A 23450-nucleotide genomic window follows, 5' to 3' on the forward strand; every position below is an offset into this window, starting at 1 on the left:
TTGGATCATTTGTATTTGTGTCTGTTTGTTGCAAAAATGTGTATTTATCCATTTTTTTGGTCACATGTTACATTGTCCAATTCAGCATTGCTGGCAGTGTTAGCCCCCAAGAGCACTGATTGGCTGCACATCGCTGAGGGCGTCTGACACACACAACAATGTTGGCCTCAACAGTTCAGTTGTTGTTTGGCACCCAACCACTACTTTATCACTACATTGCTTGTGTTTTTGGCCCAAAAAAATACAAGATTGATCGGACATGCTGGTGATGGGTGGTTATCCCCCATAACCTCTATGTGCTTGAAAATGCTGGGGGATTGAACACCAATCAATCAATCAATCAGGGGTTTGTTAAAGCGCGACTACTCACCCGTAAGGGTCTCAAGGCGCTAGGGGTGGGGGGGGGTGCAGGTTCCATTCCATCAAGGAGGGGGGGTCTGTCGAAGAGCCAGGTTTTGAGGTTTCTTGCGAAGATGGGGAGCGATGTTGTCTGTCTGAGGTGGAGCGGAAGGGCGTTCCATGCTTTGGCCGCGAGGAAGGAGAAGGAGCGGCCTCCCGATCTGGTCTTTCTGGTGCGGAGGACCACGGCATAGGAGAGCTTGGCTGATCGTAGGGTCCTTTGGGGTGCATGGAATTTGAGTCGGCTGTTCAGGTATGCTGGTCCAGTGCCGTGGAGGGCCTTGTGTGCGTGGGTGAGCATCTTAAAGGTGATTCTCGCCTCGACGGGGAGCCAGTGGAGTATGCGCAGGTGCTGGGAGATGTGGCAGTGTTTTGGCAGGTTGAGGACCAGTCTTGCGGCGGCGTTCTGGATGTTCTGTAGCTTGCAGATGAGGTTTTTGTTTATTCCGGCGTAGAGTGCGTTGCCGTAGTCGAGTCTGCTGGTGACCAGGGCGTGAGTGACTGTCTTTCGGTGTTCGAGGGGGATCCATTTGAAGGTCTTACGAAGGAGGTGGAGGGTGTGGAAGCAGGAAGATGAGACAGAGTTGATCTGGCGGTCCATTTTGAGCTCGGAGTCCAGGATGATTCCCAGGTTGCGTGCGTGGTCTGTGGGGGTTGGCGGGTTTCCGAGGGCGGTGGCCACCAGGTGTCGCTCCAGGCGTCGGGGTTTTGGCCCATGATGAGTACTTCTGTTTTGTTGGTGTTTAGTTGTAGGCAGCTGTTTTTCATCCATTTGGCGACGGCTTCCATGCTGTCTCGAAAGTTCCGTCTGGCGGTGTTGGGCTCGTTGGATAGGGAGAGGATGAGCTGGGTGTCGCCTGCGTATGACACGATGATGAGTCCGTAGGTTCTGACGATGGGGGCAAGTGGAGCCATGTAGACGTTGAAGAGCGTCGGGCTGAGGGAGGAGCCCTGGGGGACTCCGCAGGTGGTAGGTGTGGGGTCTGAGAGGAAAGGGGGGAGTCTGACCCGCTGCGTCCTGCCGGAGAGGAAGGAGCAGATCCAGTCGAGGGCCTTGTCCTGGATTCCTGCGTCGTAGAGTCTGCGTATTAGGGTGCTGTGGGAGACTGTGTCGAACGCCGCTGATAGGTCGAGGAGGATGAGGGCTACTGTTTCTCCTTTGTCCAGTAGGGTGCGGATGTCGTCTGTTGCGGCGAGGAGGGCGGTTTCCGTACTGTTGTTTTTTCTGAAGCCGGATTTGGAGGAGTCGAGGATGTTGTGTTCTTCAATGAATGTGGCAAGTTGGCTGTTGATGGCTTTCTCGATGACTTTCGCTGGGAACGGTAGCAGGGAGATGAGTCTGTAGTTTTTGAGGTCGGTGGGGTCCGCTGAGGGTTTCTTTAGGAGGGGGTTCACCTCGGCGTGTTTCCACTCGTCGGGGAACGAGGCGGTCACCAGGGAGCGGTTGATGGTGTGGCGGAGCATGGGTGCGATGGTGTCGGAGGCTCTGTTGAAGATGTGGTGGGGGCAGGGGTCCGTGGGGGCCCCTGAGTGGATTGACTTCATTGTCTTCAGTGTGTCTTCGGTGGTGAGGGCTGTCCAGTCCTCAATCGCTGGTTTCCGGGTGTCGGGGGTGGTTGGTGTGGTGTTCAGTGTGTTGGTTGTCTTCGTCGAAGTTGTCGTAGATGCTCTTGATTTTGTGGTGGAAAAAGGTGCTGAGTTTGTCGCAGAGGTCTTGTGAGGGAGGGATGTCGGTAGACTCGCTGGTGGGTTGGGCGAACTCCTTGATGATGCTGAAGAGTTTCTTGCTGTTGTGTGCGTGGGTGGAGATTCTGTCTTTAATCGCTTTTTTCCTCGTTTCTCTGATGAGTTGATGGTGGGCGTTGGTGGCGGCTCTGAAGTTGTTGTGGGCTTCTGTGGATTTGGTGTTTCTCCAGGCCTTTTCGAGGCGGCGGCATGTACGTCTGGATTCTCGAAGTTCGGTGGTAAACCATCTGGCTTTCTTGGCACGGGTATTGTTGTTTTTCTTGAGGGGGGCTATGGTGTTGGTGCTGTCCGAGATCCATCTACGCAGGGTTCAGGCTGCGGTGTTGGGGTCGTCATTTTCCGCGATGGTTGGGGTGGAGTTGTTGAGTGAGGAGGTGAGCTGGTCGTCGGTGATTTTGGTCCAGTTTCTTTGTGGAAGCAGGTGCTGGTGTCTGTGGATGGTGGGTGTTCTGAAGGTGAAGTGGACGCAACGATGGTCGGTCCATGAGAGTTCGGTGATGTGGCTAAAGGTGATGGAGTTTTCTGTAGTGAAGAGGGGGTCAAGGGTGTGTGTTTTGCTGAGTGTGTGGGCTCGGTCACGATCTGGTGGAGTCCAATGTTGTGGAGGTTGACCCGGAGGCATGTGGTGTTGGGGTCCAGTTGATTGTCGAGGTGGAAGTTGAGGTCTCCCAGCAGGGTGTAGTTGGTGGATGCGATGGCCTGCGGGGAGATAATGTCCGTGATGGAGTTGGAGAAGGGTCCGTGAGGTCCAGGGGGTCGGTAGATGAGGGTTCCTTAGAGGGCGGCGGTGGGGCTGGCCAGTATCTTGAAGTGAAGGTGTTCCATTAGTTCTGTGGACTCGTCAGGGAGTGTGCTCAGGCGGAGGCTGGATTTGTGGACGATGGCGATTCCTTCTCCTGGGTGGGTGGGGCGGTCCTTCCTGGAGATCTTGTATCCTTGGGGGATGGTGATGGCGATGTCCGGTCTGGTGGTGGTCCAGGTTTCGGTGAAGAATGCTACGTCCGGGGTGGTGCTGTCGAGGAGGTCCCAGATTTCTGTGGCGTGTTTGTGGAGGGATCGGACGTTGAGGAGGATGCATTGCAGGGTCTTCGGTTCGGTTGTGTTCTTGTGGACGGGTTGTGCTGGATCTGTGTTGTTGGCGGTGCTGCAGGTGTGCCGGCAGCGGTGACAGCTGAAGGGTCCATGGGTGTCGGCTGGTGATGCTAGCTTGCAGTTGTTGTTGCAGTCTGGGTTGAGTGCGTGGAGTGCTGCTGGGTCGTAGCGTTGGCGGGGCGGAGGTCCAGGGTTCCTGGTGCTGGTCGCGGACGGGTCGCAGACGGGCGCAGACGTGCTTGCCTTTGACGCACCTTCGGTGCACCAGCAGCGCGCCCACAGTGGCCTCCATTAAGTAGGGGTCGGGGAGGGCTGGACAGCTGGGAGGCGGGAGCGGGGAGGGGAGCTGGATTGGGCCGGTCGCGCTGGGGGGGGAGGGAATGCGGGTGCAGTAGCGGCGGGGAAAGGTAAAGGGAGGAAAGAAGGGATAAAGAAAAAAGGGAAAATAAGCAGAAATAAGGCACAAAAGAGCAGAGATGCAGAAAAGAGCAGAAAGGTGAAAGATAGAAAGGGTAGAAAAACGAGTGAAAACGAGTGAAGGAGCAGAGGGAGAGAAAGGGAAAATGGGCAGAAATAAGGCACAAAAGAGCAGAGATGCAGAAAGGTGGTGAAAGATAGAAAGGGTAGAAAAACGAGTGAAGGAGCAGAGTGAGAGAAAGGAGACAGAGGTCTACTGGACCACCAGGGATGAGGCGCAGGGAAACCTGCGGGTGCAGGAGGGCCTCGATCACCAACACTCAAGAGTGCAGGGGCAGGGGCACCTCACTTAATGCTGGAGCTGCGAGGGTGGGAGAGCAATTTCACTGACAATGAGTCAGTGGTCTTGCTCGCCTGTCTCCGCAGTGGCCACCATTAAGTAGGGGTCGGGGAGGGCTGGACAGTTGGGAGGCGGGAGCAGGGAGGGGAGCTGGATTGGGCCGGTCGCGCTGGGGGGAGGGGCCGCGGGGGCAGCAGCGGCGGGGAAAGGTAAAGGGAGGAAAGAAGGGATCAAGAAAAAAGGGAAAATAAGCAGAAATAAGGCACAAAAGAGCAGAGATGCAGAAAAGAGCAGAAAGGTGAAATATAGAAAGGGTAGAAAAACGAGTGAAAATGAGTGAAGAGGCAGAGGGAGAGAAAGGGAAAATGGGCAGAAATAAGGCACAAACGAGCAGAGGTGCAGAAAGGTGAAAGATAGACAGGGTAGAAAAATGAGTGAAAACGAGTGAAGGAGCAGAAGGAGAGAAAGGGAAAATGGGCAGAAATAAGGCACAAAAGATCAGAGATGCAGAAAGGTGCAGAAAGGTGAAAGATAGAAAGGGTAGAAAAATGAGTTATAAGGAGCAGAGTGAGAGAAAGGAGACAGAGGTCCACTGGACCACCAGGGATGAGGCGCAGGGAAACCTGCGGGTGGAGGAGGGCCTCGATCACTAACACTCAAGAGTGCAGGGGCAGGGGCACCTCACTTAATGGTGGAGCTGCGAGGGTGGGAGAGCAATTTCACTGACAATGAGTCAGTGGTCTTGCCACACTCACCTTTTTGTCACTACTGATATGGGCTGTTTGTCAAATATATATTTTTATGTGTCAATTTTGAAAGCAGTGTACACACTAAACACAATGTAGGTATTGCAGCACTGGGGGACTGTTCTGCATCCACCCCCTATTGGGTGGGCAATGCTGGTAGTGATAGGCATTCACCCTCTATGGGGTCGGCAATGCTGGTAGTGTTAGGCATCCACCCCCTATGGGGTGGGCAATGCTGGTAGTGATAGGCATCCACCCCATATGGGGTGGGCAATGAGGGTAGTGTTAGGCATTCACCCCCTATGGTGTAGGCAATGCTGGTAGTGTTAGGCATTCGCCCCCTATGGGGAGGGCAATGCTGGTAGTGATAGGCATTCACCCCTATGGGGTGGGCAATGATGGTAGTGTTAGGCATCCCCCCTCTATGGGTTGGGCAATGCTGGTAGTGATAGGCATCCATCCCCGATGGGGTGGACAATTCTGGTAATTTTAGGCACCCACCCCCTATGGGGAGGGCAATGCTGGTAAAGATAGGCATCCATCCCCCTATAGGGTGGGCAGTGCTGGTAGTGTTAGGCATCCGCCCCCTATGGGATGGGAAATGCTGGTAGTGATAGGCATCTACCCCCTATGGGATGGGCAATGCTGGTAGTGATAGACATCCACCCCTATGGGTGTGTTGCCTTTTGCTGGATTGTGATGTTTTAGTGTGTGGTAGGTGACTGACTTACCATCTATGATGAACGCGTCAGTTAGGGTTGTTGATTCGCCCTTAAGCGTTGGGATGACATGTGCGGTCGGATATATGGCTGATTCATCTTGTATGCAGCGATCGTGTTGTGGCACGCATCGGCAAAAAAAATACAGCTCTTCCGGATGCTGTGACGTGCTGGAGGTGGAGACCTGTTTGGTGCTTCGGAAGTACGCATGATGCTTGGCTGGCCGATAACTTCTTCGGAAATAGCTCTGGACGACTCCATTCAGCATTTACAGAGCCGGGTCATATGGAAAATGGTGCTGGAATCAGAGTGTACGTGTCGCTCGGGAATAGGAAACTTTTGCCAATCGTACGTCATCGTTTGGATGGACCGGCTCCCGGAACGAGTCAGTCGGAAGGTAACGCTACGGACGGCTCTCGTAGGGCCTTCCGAGCAAGATCAGAATGGCCCCCTAAGTTTTTAGAAATAGTAGAAGCAAGCTGTATAAGCAAGTCCGATGTATGACTTGTATTTGTAGTGGTAACTGGAATCAACAATAGTTCATTCTCCGCCCTTGATGTTGCTTAAAACTTGTAGAAGAAGTTCCTGCAGGGTAGAGAGAGGGGGGTCAGGAAACTACCTAGGGGTCCTCGTAGCCAACCGTGTTGTACCAGCCACATGATGCAGTTTAACTTGATCAATGGAGACATGTTATTTAATAGTGAAATTGTGGCCACACTACACTCTCATGAGCAGCTATAATTAATTCTAGCTTGCAGTCTTGGTTGGAAATCACACGATCACCCACCCCAGGGATAGTAGCAAAAGGAACATTTTGGGCACTTAGGTGATAGGAATATTTTGCAGGATTTTTTTTAGGTAAAGGGGTGCCGGTGCATGAAGTATTGATGGTAGCCATGATATCTTCATTTACCCTCTTGTGAGAATGAGCAATCGCAGCTCCAGTTGCACTCTTAACTGCGGATTTGGCAGCTTCATATGCCAATGAATTCCCTACAATGCGTATTCCAATACGCTGATGACTCAATGTGCGTATCACATGAACCTGTGGAAAACTGTCTTTGAGTTGTGCCACCTTTCCCCAAAGCATCTTGTGCTTGATAGTATTTCCCTTTGAGCCTCTAAATCCACTAAGGTGCCAATAATGTAAGTTTTCATTTAAAGACTGGACATAATACTACAAATCACACACTATAAGTGTGAAGAATTCAGGACCAGTTTTGTCTAGTGTCAGAGTTAATGCCTTTAGTTCAGCCAATTGTTCAGTGCAATTCCCTAAGGACTGTGTCAAAGTTTTTTGAGTATGGAACACCTTGTGCTGCAGGCCAAGCCACTGAGTAATGGTGTTTGGTGGCTATAGTAGGCTGGGCTGAACCATAAGTATAGATGACGTGTTTATACTGATCAAGAGGCAATTTGTTACTGGGCATGGGTTATTAAGTTCATATTGGAGAAACTCTTGAGTTTATAAGGTAAGGTCAAACATAGTCTGGGAAGTGACCCGGTAATACTGAAAGATGTCATCATTACTTATACACCCTGTAGACGTGAGTACACAAGGTACAATATACTAGGCACTTACAAGTAAATTAAATATGGGGTATGCAAATGCCATCATGTTGAAAATGGGAGTACACGCACCCTACCACTGGTTAGCAGTACACAGAGTTTTTAGGCCAATAAAAACAGGTAGGCAAACATCTGGGTGTACACCACCAAATGACCATGATTTCCAAAACTGCTGCTCCATAGAATTTGTTCTGCTTTTTAAGAGGTTGCTAGAGATCTTCCCCAGATGGTTGTTTTGGATGAGTAACAGAGCACCTGCAATTACATTAAGGATTTGTGATATGGTGTACTGCAGTCACCTAATACGCATTTATGCTGCAGAGGTACATCCCAAGGCTCGGCCAAATGACTTTTGACAACGATTGTGAACTTTTATGCGACAACAGGCCGCTGAGGACGTCACATAGACTTCTATGATATTTGAAGTACTCTTGGATGTAAGCTGTTGCGGATGATATGTATAGCCTTGACTTATTTATTATCCTTCTAAGTGCAATAGCAATAACTATATATTGTACCTGGCTTGTACTTGTTATCTAACAATATATAGTTCATAATATGGCTACTGATGTCACCACTGTAAGTTGTTTCATGTTGAGAAAATGTAAACAAAATTTTAAAAAGACACTGAACTAAAGAAATGAGAGAGATTTTATTTATTGGCTTTTGAAAATAAGGCATTGTGAATAAACAGAGAGCTGTCGTTCTCTTCATTCTTGTGTTCAGGCCAGAGAAGGTGGATCAGCTGTCTAAGATTTCAGAACTGGTTTGCGGTTGTTTTCTTTTCAATTTTAAATGTAATTTTCAAGCAATAGCTCAGACACAGCATTTGTGCAATGTGATCGCTCCCATATCAGGTAACAATGGTTCTGGCTCCAAGCAGAAGTACCCAAAAGAAGAACACAATGAGGTGTAAGATCTCTGCATGTGGCTGTCATCAGTCTTGCTGAAACAGTCATCAGGCACAGAAACTAGATAGGCGATGCTTAGAAACTCCCTCACTTTTAACAACAGAAACAGCTGACCTAGCCCCCCTCCTAACATCTACTAAATGCCATTGCGCTGGAAGAACTAGCAGCAGCACTATGCTAACAAGGTCCCAAGTGATTTTCCAAGGGTACTCCTGTCTCTATACTCCCTCATTTCAGTATATGGGCCTCCACCCTTCAGCAACAGGAAGATAGTCAATTCACTTCCTCTGACTGGGGAAACTATTCACCTTCCTTTGTGTGTCATGCTAAACCAGGGGCTATCCAAAATCCCTCACATTGGCCCCAGTACTCAGATGTTCCCCACATGTGGAATTTTACTACTGCACATTTGCTACACATTATGCCTGGGCGAAATGTAAACTACAGTAGCAAAATTTGCAGAATTTCAGGAAATTCTTGTGCTTGTTACGCAAATTCCCTGAACTTTCACCATTATGCCACTTTGCACAGTTACGTGTCATTTTCTGTAAGAATGTACTGCAAGTGGCAGAATTCACAGTAACATTTTCCAAAATTGCACGAGGACAGCAGGATGAATATGTGATGTTACATCGCATGCGATACATTGCATTCCATTACAACTCGGTTGTTACAACGACCGCGTTGTTACATCGCATACCATTACAACGCAAGTCATTACAACGACCTGCTGTAGGGGGCGCTGGATATTGGAACAGTATAATTTACTATTCCAACTCCAGTCTGTGCAACAGTAGGGAAGGTGTTGGATTTTAAATCCAACACCTTCTGCCCCCTACAGAAAGTTGTTGCAATGACTTGCCTTGTAATGGCAACAACGCAGTCATTGTAACGACCACGTTATAATGGCATGCGATTTAAAGGATGTCTCCCCAGCAAGATATGACTGGCTGACGAAAGGAAGTGTTTTGTGCTAAAACACAGTATGAAGATTCTTATTTGCTTTTTGTGTAATTACTAAATTTTGCGGAGTTTTTCCATCATTTCATGTAATTATTTGAAAGCAAATTCTGCAAACTTTGCACACCGCTCTACACAACCACCACACATGCACGCACTCAACATGCACATTGAATGTGAGCCAAACGTCTGGAAGTCATACTAAAGCTCAACTTTATGCAAGTGAGGTCAGGAGACCACATTTTTCTTTGACACTGAAAAAATGTCTGATCATGTCTAATAATTTTTGAAACACGGTAAACTGCCACCACCACTTCATGCGATAACCCCAGTACATAGAAAGTAGTCCCAATTTGGTTTGAGGCACAGTTGTACTAAATGTTCTGGCCGCTATGTTGCAGAACAGATTGTGGACCTTGCATTTGCCAGGATTGTTCTAGACCTCTCTTCACATGCTAGATTAGTGTGGTTTCAGGGCCAATAAAAAAAGTCAGGATAACAGTTTGATGCTCAGGGTAGGTGTACACTCCCATATAACCTTGTCACATAAATTTTATTGAACAGTCCACTTCAGTGCCTCAGCGCTAAAAATAGTCCTCCTGTTATCCCAGGTGCTTCCTTCCACAAGTCTTCCTTGCTGTTTCTGGCTCCTGGTCCTACTGGGCATAGTCCTGATGCATCTGAACTTCCTAGTCATTCTGGATATGGTCCTAATACTCCTGCTCTGTGTACTCCAACAAATGGCCATGGTCCTCATTGTTCTGTCCCTTGTTCGACTAGCCATCCTGTTTCTCATCTTCCTGACCATCCTATTCCTTATCCTCCAGCCTGGTCCTCCTTGCTGTGGTCATCCACTTTACCAGAGTCATAACCACCCAGTTTTAGTAGTCAGTATGCTATAAATGTATTGTTACTGCAACTGCAGTCACAAAATAGTCATGCAGTTCATTGTGATATATGTGGAGGTATGACACCCCTTTCATGCCCCTCCCCCTTCCAATTTACAAGGAAATTAAGGGGCTTTTTTAAAAGTCCTTTGCACCACTTTTACGTCACTTTTTAACATGGGAAAAGTGACGTACAGGCGCCGCAAGGGGCTTATATATAAGCCCCTAAATGTTTATAATGTGAGTCACAAAGACATCTGTGTTAGGTATTGCACTTATTGTACATTGGCCTAATTTTTTCGCAGTTGCAAAGCTTGTGATTTCTGCTCGAAATTTCAGACTTTATGACCACAAAAAAGCTTTGAATATGTCAGGCCCTCAGGTAGGTAAAACAGTATCACTGGGGGAGATACCAATGTGTCCAATTACAACTGGTCCAATGTTCCCACACCAAACCCGATTTTCCCGCCTAGAAAATTGAACCTGTAAAATCAAATGAGGATTGAGCTGTAAATGCAGCTTGGCTCCATGCCTACCCCTCCTATGGCACAGGGAAGCATAGAACAGTCTCCTTGCCGGCAAGAAGCCTTGCCTGCCCCTTAAGTCGCTCCCTTCCCATGGTTCCCCCACTACAGTCTCTACCACCTCATTCACCACTTCCTCAAAGAAGCGGTAAATATATCCGGCGTTATCTCTGGATTGGGAACTCTGCATACGTGTTTGGAACCGATAATTCCAGTCCTGATGTTACTTCCCATTCCAGGGACAAACTTACATAATAGCCAGATTTAGGTGCAGCTATACCAGTCAGAATTGTTATTTCCAGTCATGCACTATACCCGCATGTGAATTTTACCTACTTATAGCTGGTCCATACTATCTTAATCTGGCTGTTATGGAATTTATGTCTTGTCCTGGTGGTTTTCTGGTTTCTTATGTTTTGTGGTAGGTTTGTAAATGAGTGTGAAGTGTAGTGTCTTGTCTAATGCAACCTACCTGCTCTGTCTAAGCTCTTTGATGGAGCAGGGTTTTCGCGAAATGAAACCTGCTTGGATTGAACCCCATGATGAAAATTACTAATCGTGTGGAGTGTAAACTAAATGTGAAAAGGGGCTCACATAAGGGAAAAAGAAACACAAACTAAGATGCTGGTGTAGGTCGCAAATGCTTATGATTAATGGAAAATAAAAGAACTAATGCTGATTGTTTATCATATACTAATATACAATGGAAATAACATTAATTCAGGGTGCACATGGGTAAATACAACATACGGGGTGGGTGCATTTTGATATAGCACTATAAGTGCCTAATAATGATTGTGTTTGTTTTCTGTAGAACCATGCCTCCCCAGTTTAGAAAGGCTGGCGGGGATTTGGTTTGTGGGCCTTTTGCGGGCCCCCAGTGGGGTGGGGGATGGGGTACACTTGGGGGGTACCTAGGGTACCCCCCTTACATGTCAATGAACAAGGTGGCAGGAACCGCACGGTGCCTGCCACGTTGTGCATGGAAATGCACAACAATGCATTTTACCATTGTGGCGGGTGCTGCACAGCAGCACCCGCTGCAATGTTAAAATGCCAGATGCGACCAACGCAGTGGCGGTCTCTTCATGATCAGAGGTGCGGGACCGCCGCCATCCTAATAGGCCCCTTAGTCTTTGCCTCTTCAAATCTACTTGAGGGGCCTGACTGCTCTTATGGCCAGAGAGTAGTTTCCTATTTCTCTACTGGGTTAGTATAGCAAAAAATCTGAATTTGCATAATCAAGCTGGAAATGCTTATTTGACTCTGAACTTTTGACTCTATGCCTACCCACATGTATTTGATTTGAGATGTTCTTTGTTATTTCTCGTTATTTGTCTCTCGTGTGAAGAACTATGATTCATACTGTATTATATTGATGAGCATTTCACATTATTAGATAAAGCATTATAAATATACAAAGGAGTTTGTCTTTTTTAGAGTTGTTGAATTTGGTTTATGAGAGTTTTCCTAGATCCAGGTATTAGTTTGGCAAACCCTGACTACACAAATGAAGATCGCATCGCCACAAATTTCATGCGAGAATGACATGGTAATTGGATATTGGAAAGTTTTGGTAATCACACGCACCCAGCGTGAAGGGGCTTGTTGGGCAATGAATTGGGCCCTGGAAATGAAATTTTGTTAGCCCCGGATCGCTGGATCGCAACCTACCTGCTCTTTCTAAGCTCTTTGAGTTACTGTTCTGTCTTGTGCTGCAAATGTAGTCATATGCCTAGAAATGACGTAATCAGTTTTGAAATGAGGAGGTTATCAATTCAGTGGGATCTGAGCCACCATATACATATATTTAATTGTACTGAGACCTGCAGAGTAAAGTATCCATCACATTATCTGGTAGAGTTGTACATTGCGAACTACCTGGGAAATTTTCAGAATATTACACCTGTTTGTTCCCACGAAGGGTTTGATTGTCTGACTCTTTCATGGCGACCATTCCCACACTAAGGAAGAATTGGGAGACAGTAGAATTTACAAAGGTTGTTCCTGCGTCTTTTGTCAATTGCACTAATCACTTCTTTGTTCATCATTTAGAGCTTGTGTGTAACCTTGCTGTGCCGATATGTAGTCCGGGTAAACCAATATCACACAAAGTTGTAAGACATGCCACAAAAGAAGAGGTACAATGAATGTAAAGAACAAAGAACAGTTTCCGGTTTCTTCACTTACAAAAGAAATCGAAGCAAACAAGAGTGAAAATGGGAATTGACAAGGAACCTACACGCAGCCCACGTCATCACCTAAAGTGAAAGTATTCGACAGAGATAACCTGAGAACACTTATTTTATTTGTAGAGCGTTTATAAAGAGAATAACAATATTAATATTTAGATAAACTGATGTATAGGTCTGAGAAACTAATGCAGCATACATTCTATAAGGACTCTTTGGGTCCTTTGGAATTTGGTGGAGCGAGAAAATGGCTGTGCATCTGCAGTTCCCCTACCTTACCAAGAGTTGGGCGAGGCTTTGGGTTTGTAATCGTGGAGCCTAGGCTTGCTTTGCTGTCAGAAGCCTGTGACCTGCAACCTATCCTCGAGAGGGTGCTCCGATCATAGTGACCACCATCCCGCCATTTTTAGGGTGGGACCATCAGCACTGGAATACCCATCCTGGGACCCCCATGGTAGAAAAATCACCCTGTGCCCCCCTCCCTCCCATGCAGGGAGAACCAGTCTGTACTTTGGGGTCATAGTTTTTTTGTTTTTCAAGAATGAACTGATTCGACAGTTTTATGTGTGGATGTATTAAAACATGGCGCCTGCTAGGCAAGGCTTCAGTGCTTTCGTTGGAGCTGCCAGTGAGGAGCAGGCAATCACCTCTAACGTTTTGGGATACTAGCTCACATGCCAAACTATATAGGATTCTATAAACACTAATATAACAAGTGAAATGATAGAAGTGTTCGTGGATGATCCAAATATGTTAGCATTATAGCTGAAAGGGTGGGCTAATAATTTTAAAAGACCAATTATTGTTGTAAATCTATACATCAGTCCAAAGCAAAAGGCAACATCTTCCAGGAGAATAGCAGCTCACTTATCCCAGTTAAAAGACGACCATTACAAGGCACATTGGCTAGTTTCCAGTGACTTTAAGCTCAACCGCTTTTACCGCCCTACAGAGGAACATATGTAAGCAGTGGACCTCCTACCAGAGCAACCAATGCCATCAAACTTACGGAAGGACAACTCAGAAGCAGAACTCATAAAAGCCTGTGATCTACTGGGCCTGCTGGCTCTAATTGGCCATAAACCATCTGAATTCCACCCATCTGGTCAAAGGTATGTGGTAACATGGTTTCAATTTTAGATTATACCCTCATTTCAATCCCACTTTACCATCGGGCTCACAACTATAGTATATGCAATTGTGTGGAAAGTGATCACAGCCCTCATCAGGGTGAATGCATCCCTGCGCAAACTTGAGATATTTTGTACGCTGTCAGGAGAAACACATTCAGAAAACCTGAAACGCCTGAAGTGGGGCTCCGGTTCCATAAACTCATTAGCAGAGGATGCAGTCTCACGTCTACAGGACTTAGCTCTATCAGATGTCAACCCAATATTGTTATGGTAGACTCTTGCCAATAATATGACCAAAATCCACAGTGAGAGGAGCCACAGAAAGGGAACTCGACTTGTTCAAGGTAAATCATCAAGTATGCCCATCCAACATTCGGATCATAAGAAAGGAAACAGGCAGACTTTTCAGGCAATCACGTCAACACCCAGGAGACCTGGATCTTCTACAACAACTCCGTAATGAAAGACGACGGCTAAAAAAAGAGATCTGGAGGCATAAACTTGCAAAAGAAGAAACATTATGGGCTCAGTTACGATATGCCTCTAAAATCACACTTTGAAAAGATTCCGGCAGCTAATTATTAGGAACGAGAAAGGCCCTGCAGCTGCAAACAACGCTAATATCAGTGCGAAAGGCCCTGCAGCTGCAAACAGCGCTAATATCAGTGAGACAGAAAGGGTAGATTACCTAAAGTTACACTTCAGAAGCGGTTTGACCCCCCCAGTTTGTACATATTGTCCTGATAAAATCACTGTGGCACAGCGGAAAATTACAGCAACCAAAGTAGAGAAGGTCATTAAAAAGTCCCAGACCGGCTGTGCCCCCGGCCCAAATGGGCTACCACAGGCATTATTTAAACACTTTTCTTCAAAATAGGCGGTCTTTCTATAATCAATCAATTAATTAGGGGGTTTGTAAAGGGCGTTACTCACCCGTAAGAGTCGCAAGGTGCTGGGGGGAGAGGGGGGTGGGTTGCGGCTCGGGATCAGTCAAAGAGCCAGGTCTTGAGGCTCTTCCTGAAGGTGTGCAGCGTGGGGGAGCATCTGATGTTGACAGGGAGCTCGTTCCCGGTCTTTGCTGCGATGTAGGAGAAAGCTCTTCCACCTGCTCTGGTTCTGCAGATGCATGGGGTCTCTGCCAGGGAGAGATCGGCGGAGGGGAGGTTCCTTTTGGGTACCTGGAAGGAGACTCTTTCATTGAGGTATTTGGGTCCTATGTTGTGGAGGGATTTGTAGGTGTGGGTGAGTAGCTTGAAGGTCACTCTCTTCTAGATTTCTAGCGTTACTGTTTCATTTCATTTTGGAAAGCAACGTTATTCCTGACAGCTGTAGATGTTCTATACGGTAAACAGACGAAATATCGATTTCAAAATATCGACTTCAAAATATAGAATGGACAAAATATCGAATGGACAGAATATAGTCATCAAAAATATCGTTTTTAAGGTAAGTAATGTAATATCGAATTTTAAAAATATAGAAAGTCAAAATATCGAAGTATATAATATAGGTTATTAAAATTATCAAATTTTTAATAATATCGATTTTTTATAGTGTTTTTTATGTTATTATATGTGTGAAAAGTGTGTATTTATGTTATAATTTATATTAATTAATGAATTTTATGTTATTTAATTTTTGCGTAATTTAATTCTGTAGCGGGTTGTGGGTTTATAGGGGAATAGGGTGGGAAGTAATTTAATTATAATTAATTAAATATGTAAATGTATTTATTGATATTTATTTTGAATTAATTGTTAATTTATTTTTAATTGCTAATTAATTAATTGTTAATTTGTAATTAATTTGTATTAATAGGTAACTAATTGTAATAATGTATTTTTATTTGATTAATTATTAAATTATATTAAATTGGTAATTACTTTTAATTAATTTTTTATAGATATTAATATATCTATTTTTTTAAATATTATATGAAGTATTTACTTTCCCTACTGTTGCACTCACTGGAGTGGGAATAGTAATTTTTACCCCTACGCTATCCAACGCTTTCCCTACTGTTGCACTCTCTGGAGTGGGAATAGTAATTTTTACCCCTACGCTATCCAACGCTTTCCCTACTGTTGCACTCTCTGGAGTGGGAAAAGTAATTTTTACCCCTACCATATCCAACGCTTTCCCTACTGTTACATTCTTTGGAGTGGGAATAGTAATTTTCACCCCTACGCTATCCAACGCTTTCCCTACTGTTGCACTCTCTGGAGTTGGAATAGTAATTGTTACCCCTACGCTACCCAACGCTTTCCCTACTGTTGCACTCTTTGGAGTGGGAATAGTAATTTTTACCCCTACGCTATCCAACGCTATCCCTACTGTTGCACTCTCTGGAGTGGGAATAGTAATTTTTACACTTCCACTATCCTACGGTAATAATATTGCATATTTTTTATTTATATTGTTAATATATATATATGTTTTAATAAATATGATTGTATTTTTTTTATAACTTTAATTAATTATTTAATGAGTTTAATGTAATTTAAGTATTTTAAGTGTATTTTAGTTATTAATTTTTAATATTTTTTTATTTAACATTGTTTTAAGAAATTAGATATTTTTACAAACTATATTTTTTAAACAATATTTTTGACTCGATATTTTAGTACTCACCTGTTTGTAGATAGAAACTCTATATTTTGTCTGTCGATATTTTGTCGCCGATATCGATATTATGCCCGTCGATATTATGTCAGTGATCCGTTCTATACTTCATACCATTTTTAAAAAAGGTTTGTCATGTTCACCTAGCAATTATAGGTTAATAGCATTGATGGATGTAGAGTTAAAATATGTTTCACATTGCTACTCCATGATCTGGAAGCCTGGTCCCACAACAATGAAAGAATCCCTCTAAATCAAACTGGCTTCCAAAGGGGCCAAGGTACTTTAACCAATCTTATGCCCCGGAGCCTAATCAGGAACAGAGAAAAAGCAACTGGGACACCCCTTTTTCTGTGCTTTGTAGACTTCAAAGCAGCTTTTGACCATGTCCCCGGGACAAATTATGGGCCAAGCTTCAGCGATGGGGTATCCCACCGAATTTCCTACAAGCAATTAGGCTAGTATATATTCGGACACTTAAGTCAAGATTACAATTGGAGATGGCTCGTGTGCATCAAGGAAGGTGTAAACCACTCTAGGCGTAAAACAGGGCTGTGTCCTAGCCCCCTTTCTCTTTAATTTATTTTGACAGACCTCTACACTGAGCTAGACGAACGGAAGGCTCATGCTCCGATCCTCTACGCTGACGATCTGGTGCTGTTCAGCAATACTCGAATAAAACTTCAAAGGTTGCTTAACACTCTTGGAGAATACACAGAAAAGAATGGCCTGGGAATACATTTTTTGAAAAAAAGCGTGATGGTTTGCAATCGTCCTTCTAAGATTAATCAAAAATGGTGTATCAAAGGACACAAAATTGACAAGGTCAAACTCTATGTATACCTAAGAGTGAAAATAGATGTAAATGGCTCCTTTGTTTCCCAGAAGAAGGCGACAAGGTCGAAAGCACAGGCCCTCAATTATGGCTTTTCTTCACTGGCTAGATCTATCCAAGGCCACAATCTAAAGCCCATGGATTTAGTTATGAAAGCCAAACTGTTGTCAACTCTTGCTTACGGAACGGAGATTATGCTGGGCAAGGATGCTCTTTTGTTAGAACAACTGATGATAAGAGCCTACAAGCAAATCTTTAAGCTCGACAAGTCTCCCTCTCCTGCGCAAATACGGCTTGAATTCCTGCTTACAAAACAGACACTTGCTAGACATGCTGCATTTGGAAAGCTTTGTCATAACCTGTGAGCAGCAGCGAAAACACCCTGGCTAATCTAGTCTGGTCTCAAATTAACTTGAAACGGGAAACTGGTGCTCACAAGAAATACTTAGAAAACAGCATTAGGACACCTGAATTGGGTGACCTTTGGTCCTCTAATATCTCTGGTCAAACCTTTAAGAATCTAGTAAATAAATCACTTAAACTGCAAAGTTGGGTGGCAGACAAAAAAATCCTGTCTAGATGTCGCCATGGGTGGCTGATGTTGAAATCGTACTCCATCCTAAGAGAATCAGCCCTGTTAGCAGCTTCCTTCCACCGGAAGATAAAACAGTAATTTCCGGACCTAAGATTTGGAGAAATACCCATGCTTGACCTTATGCCAAAATGGAGGATGTCCGGTCTAAGCGAAGATGGGTCCTGTCGTTTATGTCACCAGGGGAATGAAACACTGCTTCATATTGTTTGTGTTTGTCCTGTTTTGATGGCTCAATGTAGATTTCTATTAAGGCGGGAGTTCCTTGAAGGGGAATTAGGTCATGCAGGCCTGCACTGGTGGAATTTATGGACTCAAACAACATCATGCTGAACATTAGACTGACTCAGTTATAGAACATATTTAAGAAAATGATCAGCTAACAGGTAATGCAATGTGGATTTTGGAGGGCTCCCTGAATGTAACTTTAAAACATTATAACTGTGCACTTTGATTTCATTGATCAATTTATTTACGGGACTTTTTTTTAGCTATTTGCATGGCAAGCTTGTGTTTTTAGATATTAGGGTAAAGATTAGCCCCTGTTTAATTACTTTTATCCAATGTAGCTTAGTGCTTGATATCCTGATTACAATACCTAGGATGGAAAGTTGAAGAAAACAAAGGACCTGTAGTGTGAGGATTGGTGGCTGTATTAGTTGTATGATAAATCGCCATTTTATACAGTTTTTTAAGTCGTTTTTTAAATTGTTGATTTTGTTTATGGTTTAATTTGACTAATAAACATTTATATTTCTATATAGGACTCTATTTGTTCCCCTGGAATTTGTCATCTTACAATTGATTGCTGACTGGGAGAGAGAATGAGTACATTTAATTATTATTCCCCGAAACAACTCCACCAGCGCAGTTTGCTGTTTCTCGGCCATGGCTCACCTTTGTATTCCAAGAACTGAGACGAGGAAGAGTAGGACGCAGTGTGATTACATTTTTGTCGGTAATCTGGCTCTTCTGATACATTAAAGTAATTGAGGTCAATGTTGATGTCCACTTTGAAAAATCAAATGACATCTGGGAGTGCATTCTTTGATGTTTCACGCCTGCAAGGGAGAGAGGCACTTAGTTGATCTACTGCTGGTATATGGTAACCTTGCGCACACAGTAATGCTCAATTGTAGTTTTATTACAAAGTTAAACAACATTTAATGGACACATCTGTCACTAAACAAACGTCACTGATGATGTTGTGCAGTCAAGTTTGCATTAATAGAACACATATTAATGTATGCCGCTAGTTGGACTGCAGCACTGATTGATCCACCCACTTAAGTGGCCCTTTAAACATGTCTCAAGCCTGCCATTGCAGTCTCTGTGTGCAGTTTTAAAATTGCCATTTCGTCCTGGCATAATAAATCTTTTGCTGGGCCTATACCTCCCTTTTTAAAACATATAAGTCACCCTTCGGGTCGGCTCTAAACAACCCATAGGGAAGGGTGCAGTGTATTTAAAAGGTTTTCAATGTCCTGGTAGTTGTAAAACCTATTTTTCGCTACTGTGAGGCCTACTTGTCCTGTAGGATAACCCTGGGTTACCATATTACATTTAATGAGATAACTTTCAATTAGGAGCAGATAGGAAAGCTGAGTTTGTCTCTAAAGAATTGTAATTTAAAACCCTCTTCAATCGTAAAGTTGGATGGATTTTAAGTCACAATTCGGAAAATGCCACTTTTCAGAAATTAGGAATTTCCTTGTCCTACACATGTAGTGCCTGCAGCCTGTATTCCTGGGTTACAACACTAGGGGGCCGATTCCGATTCGGGAAAAAGCACTCCAAATAGCCGTACGGAGTCTTTTTCCCGTACGAATCATACCCTGCAACGTCCCCGTACGTACGACGTAGTACGATTCTCACCCAATGCAGCTCCCAGTACCCCTGCGATCATGGGGTGTACGCACTGTACGGTGTGTATATAAATGTGTGACCCTCCATACGAATCGCACTTACCTGACGTGTACCGTACGAATCGCGTCTCCATTCCACGGTCCGGATCGTACTCGTCGGGTCGTACAGCATGTGTACAAATCGTACGGTCCACTGTGAGGGTACGAGTCGTACGGAATCTCCGGTGCAATTCGTATGGGTCGCGACGAAACAGTCCGTACGAATCATACTACGCGATTCGGACGGACGTGTACGATTCGTACGGAGAGGGCTCCGGATACGATTCGGACGGACGCTTTTGTTCCCGAATCGGAATCGACCCGTAGGTTTAGCTGGCACTTGGTGTTTGTGTATTATTCCCAGACGGTGAGACAAAAGGGAAATGGTGTTGACAGGAATAGCCACCTCTGACTTGATAGGAGGGAGGAGCTGTCACTTACCACACTTGCACATGACAGACTCTGCCTCAGGACACTGACAAAGGGCTTCACACCAGTCTATTGTGCCCTCAGACAAGCTAGTGCCAGGACAGGGAAACAGAAAATTCCAAACACCTCTGAGGTGAAAACCTCTAGAAATGCCTCCTAATTGAAAGCAGGCACTAATTATAAATATTGGACCCTCAGACCCTACTCTTCAGTTCACTACTGGACCAGTAGAAGACTCAGAAGAATGTCTACTGTGCTGCTATACTGCAAAAAAGACTGCTACTGCCTGAGGACTGAAGGAGAAGGGCGTGACCTGAATTTTGAGCCCAGGACCATCAGAGTGACTTAAAGGGCTAGTTGGCTGTCCTCCTAATCAGAGCTTCAGGGACAGAAAAGGCACCAACCACCATGCACCCAGCACCTTTACTCTGCCTACTGTGAGTCTTGGCCTCCCCAAGTGGTGCCAGGACAGGCCTGGACCCTCCAAAAAGGGCGTGAAAGTGGTCTGTCAGCCAAGCTGTAGTCTCTTGGGCAACATCAGCACAGAGCAGTGCATCTCCTCGCAGCTCCACAACAGAACTGCTGCTGCATGATGCATGATGCATCCCTGATGCAGAACCTGGCATCGCAGCTCCTCGGAACCGCTGCTGCACAACACATCCCAGACTTAGGTCTTCGCTTTGCAAACCTTGTTCAACAGCATCCTCAAAGACATTGCAGGACCTCGCATCGCAGGCTCCATCGACAGCTTCATTGGAACCCCCTTGGCTCAACGCATCCTCGACAGGTGATCTTGCAACACTCCACAACCAGGATTAAGGTACTTTGTTCAATGCGCCTACCCTAGTCCCTGTACCCTGCCCATGCTCCATAGCGGCCGGCCTGAACTTGTGACTGTCCTGGTTCAGCACGACAAGATAACCACAGTTGGTGCTTTCACTTTAGTCTTCAAAACTGCATATTTCTGGTTCTACTAATTGGATTATGTTGTTTTGGCCTCGAATTATCTATTAAAGATTACTTTTTCTAACATGATGTGAGATTTTCCTTGTGTTGTGTTTTCACATTATTATTTTTTGGATGCTGCATACATACTTTACACCTTGCCTCTTCGTTAAGCCTGACTGCGTTTTGTCAAGTTACCAGAAGGTTAAGCAGAGGTTAAAGTGTTGTTTCCTTGTGTTTCACCCTGACAAGAATTGTGGTTGCTGCTTGAGTAGGGTTTCACACCCCCTTAACTAGTAACCCAATTTCCTTAGAGACTTTTTTTATGCATTAGCAATTCAACATGTGAATGAGCTTTTGCACTTTTAATGAAAGGCAAGTGCATTGAAGTATGTGATGCAGTACTGCATTTTTTGCAATGTTGTTAGGGATTCTAGTACTATCATAAGGTTCCTCCTGTTGGTATTACTTAACCCAGTGGTACCCAAACTGTACGCCATGGCGCCCCGGTGCATCGTTAGAACTTGCCTGGGGCACCGCGCACGTCTTGGGAACGTGGAAAAGAAAGTATACTATCAAGAAGATTTAATGTGCTGAAGTGTGGAAATTAACTCTCTGCAGCCCCGAGAACCAGTGCAGGACCACAGCTTTCTTTAAGCGATGCGGCAAGAACATGCTCGGATTGGGACTTCAAAACTGTCCCAGCGCTGTTTGACAGAGTAAATACCAGTAAATGTGGAATTTCAGGCACAGAGCACCAACATCCGCAAGTTATGCCCTATTAAGAAGACCCGAGAGGCACCCCAGAAGTGTAAGCGCTCCAAAGCTAGGAACTTGTCTGATTCCGAGGACGTGAGAGAAAGACACCCCTCGGGTGTGTACATCCAAGAGGCGCCCTTCTACAGATGAATAATCCTGCCTGCGCCAACCATAACTCTATCTCTGAGGGCCCCAGAGCCTCCCTCGACTTGTGATTGCACCCGACCTGTGCTATGAGGGAGAAACGCTCTGACCCGTGTTCACCCCTTTCACGCACATCTGGGCAGGGTAAGAGGGTTTTTAGTTCCTTTTGTCATAAAATGCTTTTACTTACAGATCTTTCCCTCCAGGTTCTTATGTTAATATATAGTATTTCTTGTATGTAACCCAAGGCTTACTTTATGTCCCCAATTAAGTTATATACATATCTTTCTGGGGTTAAGAAAAGTGATTTACTTATTTTATCTTCTAACTTTTCAATTGCTTGTGAAAAGCACTTTTAATATTTTGGTCACGTTTGAGGTATAAAAAACGACATGAATAAATAAAAACTCCTACCCCAGGGCTCCACTGTATCAAGCCTTTACCCCACATACCACCCTTACCTTACTGGTCTCTTTCCTTTCACAACAACTCTTTCATATCACAGCTGTGCCCAGCACAGGCCTTCTTACTTAGCACGGTCTTCTGTCACCACAAATTTCAACCTTACCTTTCCCCCTGCATCTCTTCTAATTTAAATTATTCTCCATGATATTTGAGTGTAGTATTAGATTTCAGTGCCTTGTACCCTACAGCACACTTTCAGTGCCACATTTTGGCACTGTCCTTCTCTAAACACAGAGACCTCCAACAGCTCTCAACTTGGTGTTCAGCAGCTTGAAATTATTAGCATGGGGATTGTTGGAATAGGATTGTTGCCCACATAGAAATTATGTAATGCAGGGTGCAGAACCTATGTTGTGACTTTGAGGGTGCACAATGATTACCCTCATAGCAGGCGTAGAACAACTTTCCATGTTCGGGGTAAGGTACACAGAGAGGTGGTGCCAGCGTCGCTCGCTTTTGTAAATCAGTTGAGTGACCAGACATTTTTATCTGTGCCAGGGAGAGGGTATGTAGTCTACCAACACCTCAGGCAAATTTCTGCTTTTCTGTGAACCCTAGATTATTGTTGTGATATCACATGCTTACATACAGTGTGTGTATGTGCAACAACTACTTGGTGCATATTTGTTAGTGTGTGTATGGTGAGAATTCTATACTGGGACCAGTGAGATCTATGTTGGATGGCATCTTGTTCAACACAGAAGAAGATGGAGGGTTTATAAAGCTTTTCCGGACAGTGGGATGTATTGATTGTGGCTGGAATGCAGAGACACAGACATTGATGTGAAGGATAATGGAGACAGGGCACCCTTTTAGAAATTGAATGAAAGCCCTGTTAGTAAAGTGATGCTGATAAGTTCTTCTGGAACACTGCTGTTCAGTGGATGGTAGGGGTGAAGGTGGGACTGCAGTTTATGTTGTTCAAGGTGAAGAAGTTTCTAGACAGGGCTTGTCCTTTTGTCTGTCTCTAATCATTGTTACAGGAAGGCAAATAACTGCCAGGTGCACATAACTCACTTCTTTGTGCCAGTGTTTTATACTCCTGCTTGAAGCCAGCACCGTTGCTAACTGCTTCTAGGTACTGAGCCGAGGGTGGGCTTACATCCTCCCCACCCGAATC

Source organism: Lissotriton helveticus, chromosome 5_1 (genome assembly GCF_964261635.1).
Source record: "Lissotriton helveticus chromosome 5_1, aLisHel1.1, whole genome shotgun sequence".
NCBI classification, from domain to species: domain Eukaryota; kingdom Metazoa; phylum Chordata; class Amphibia; order Caudata; family Salamandridae; genus Lissotriton; species Lissotriton helveticus.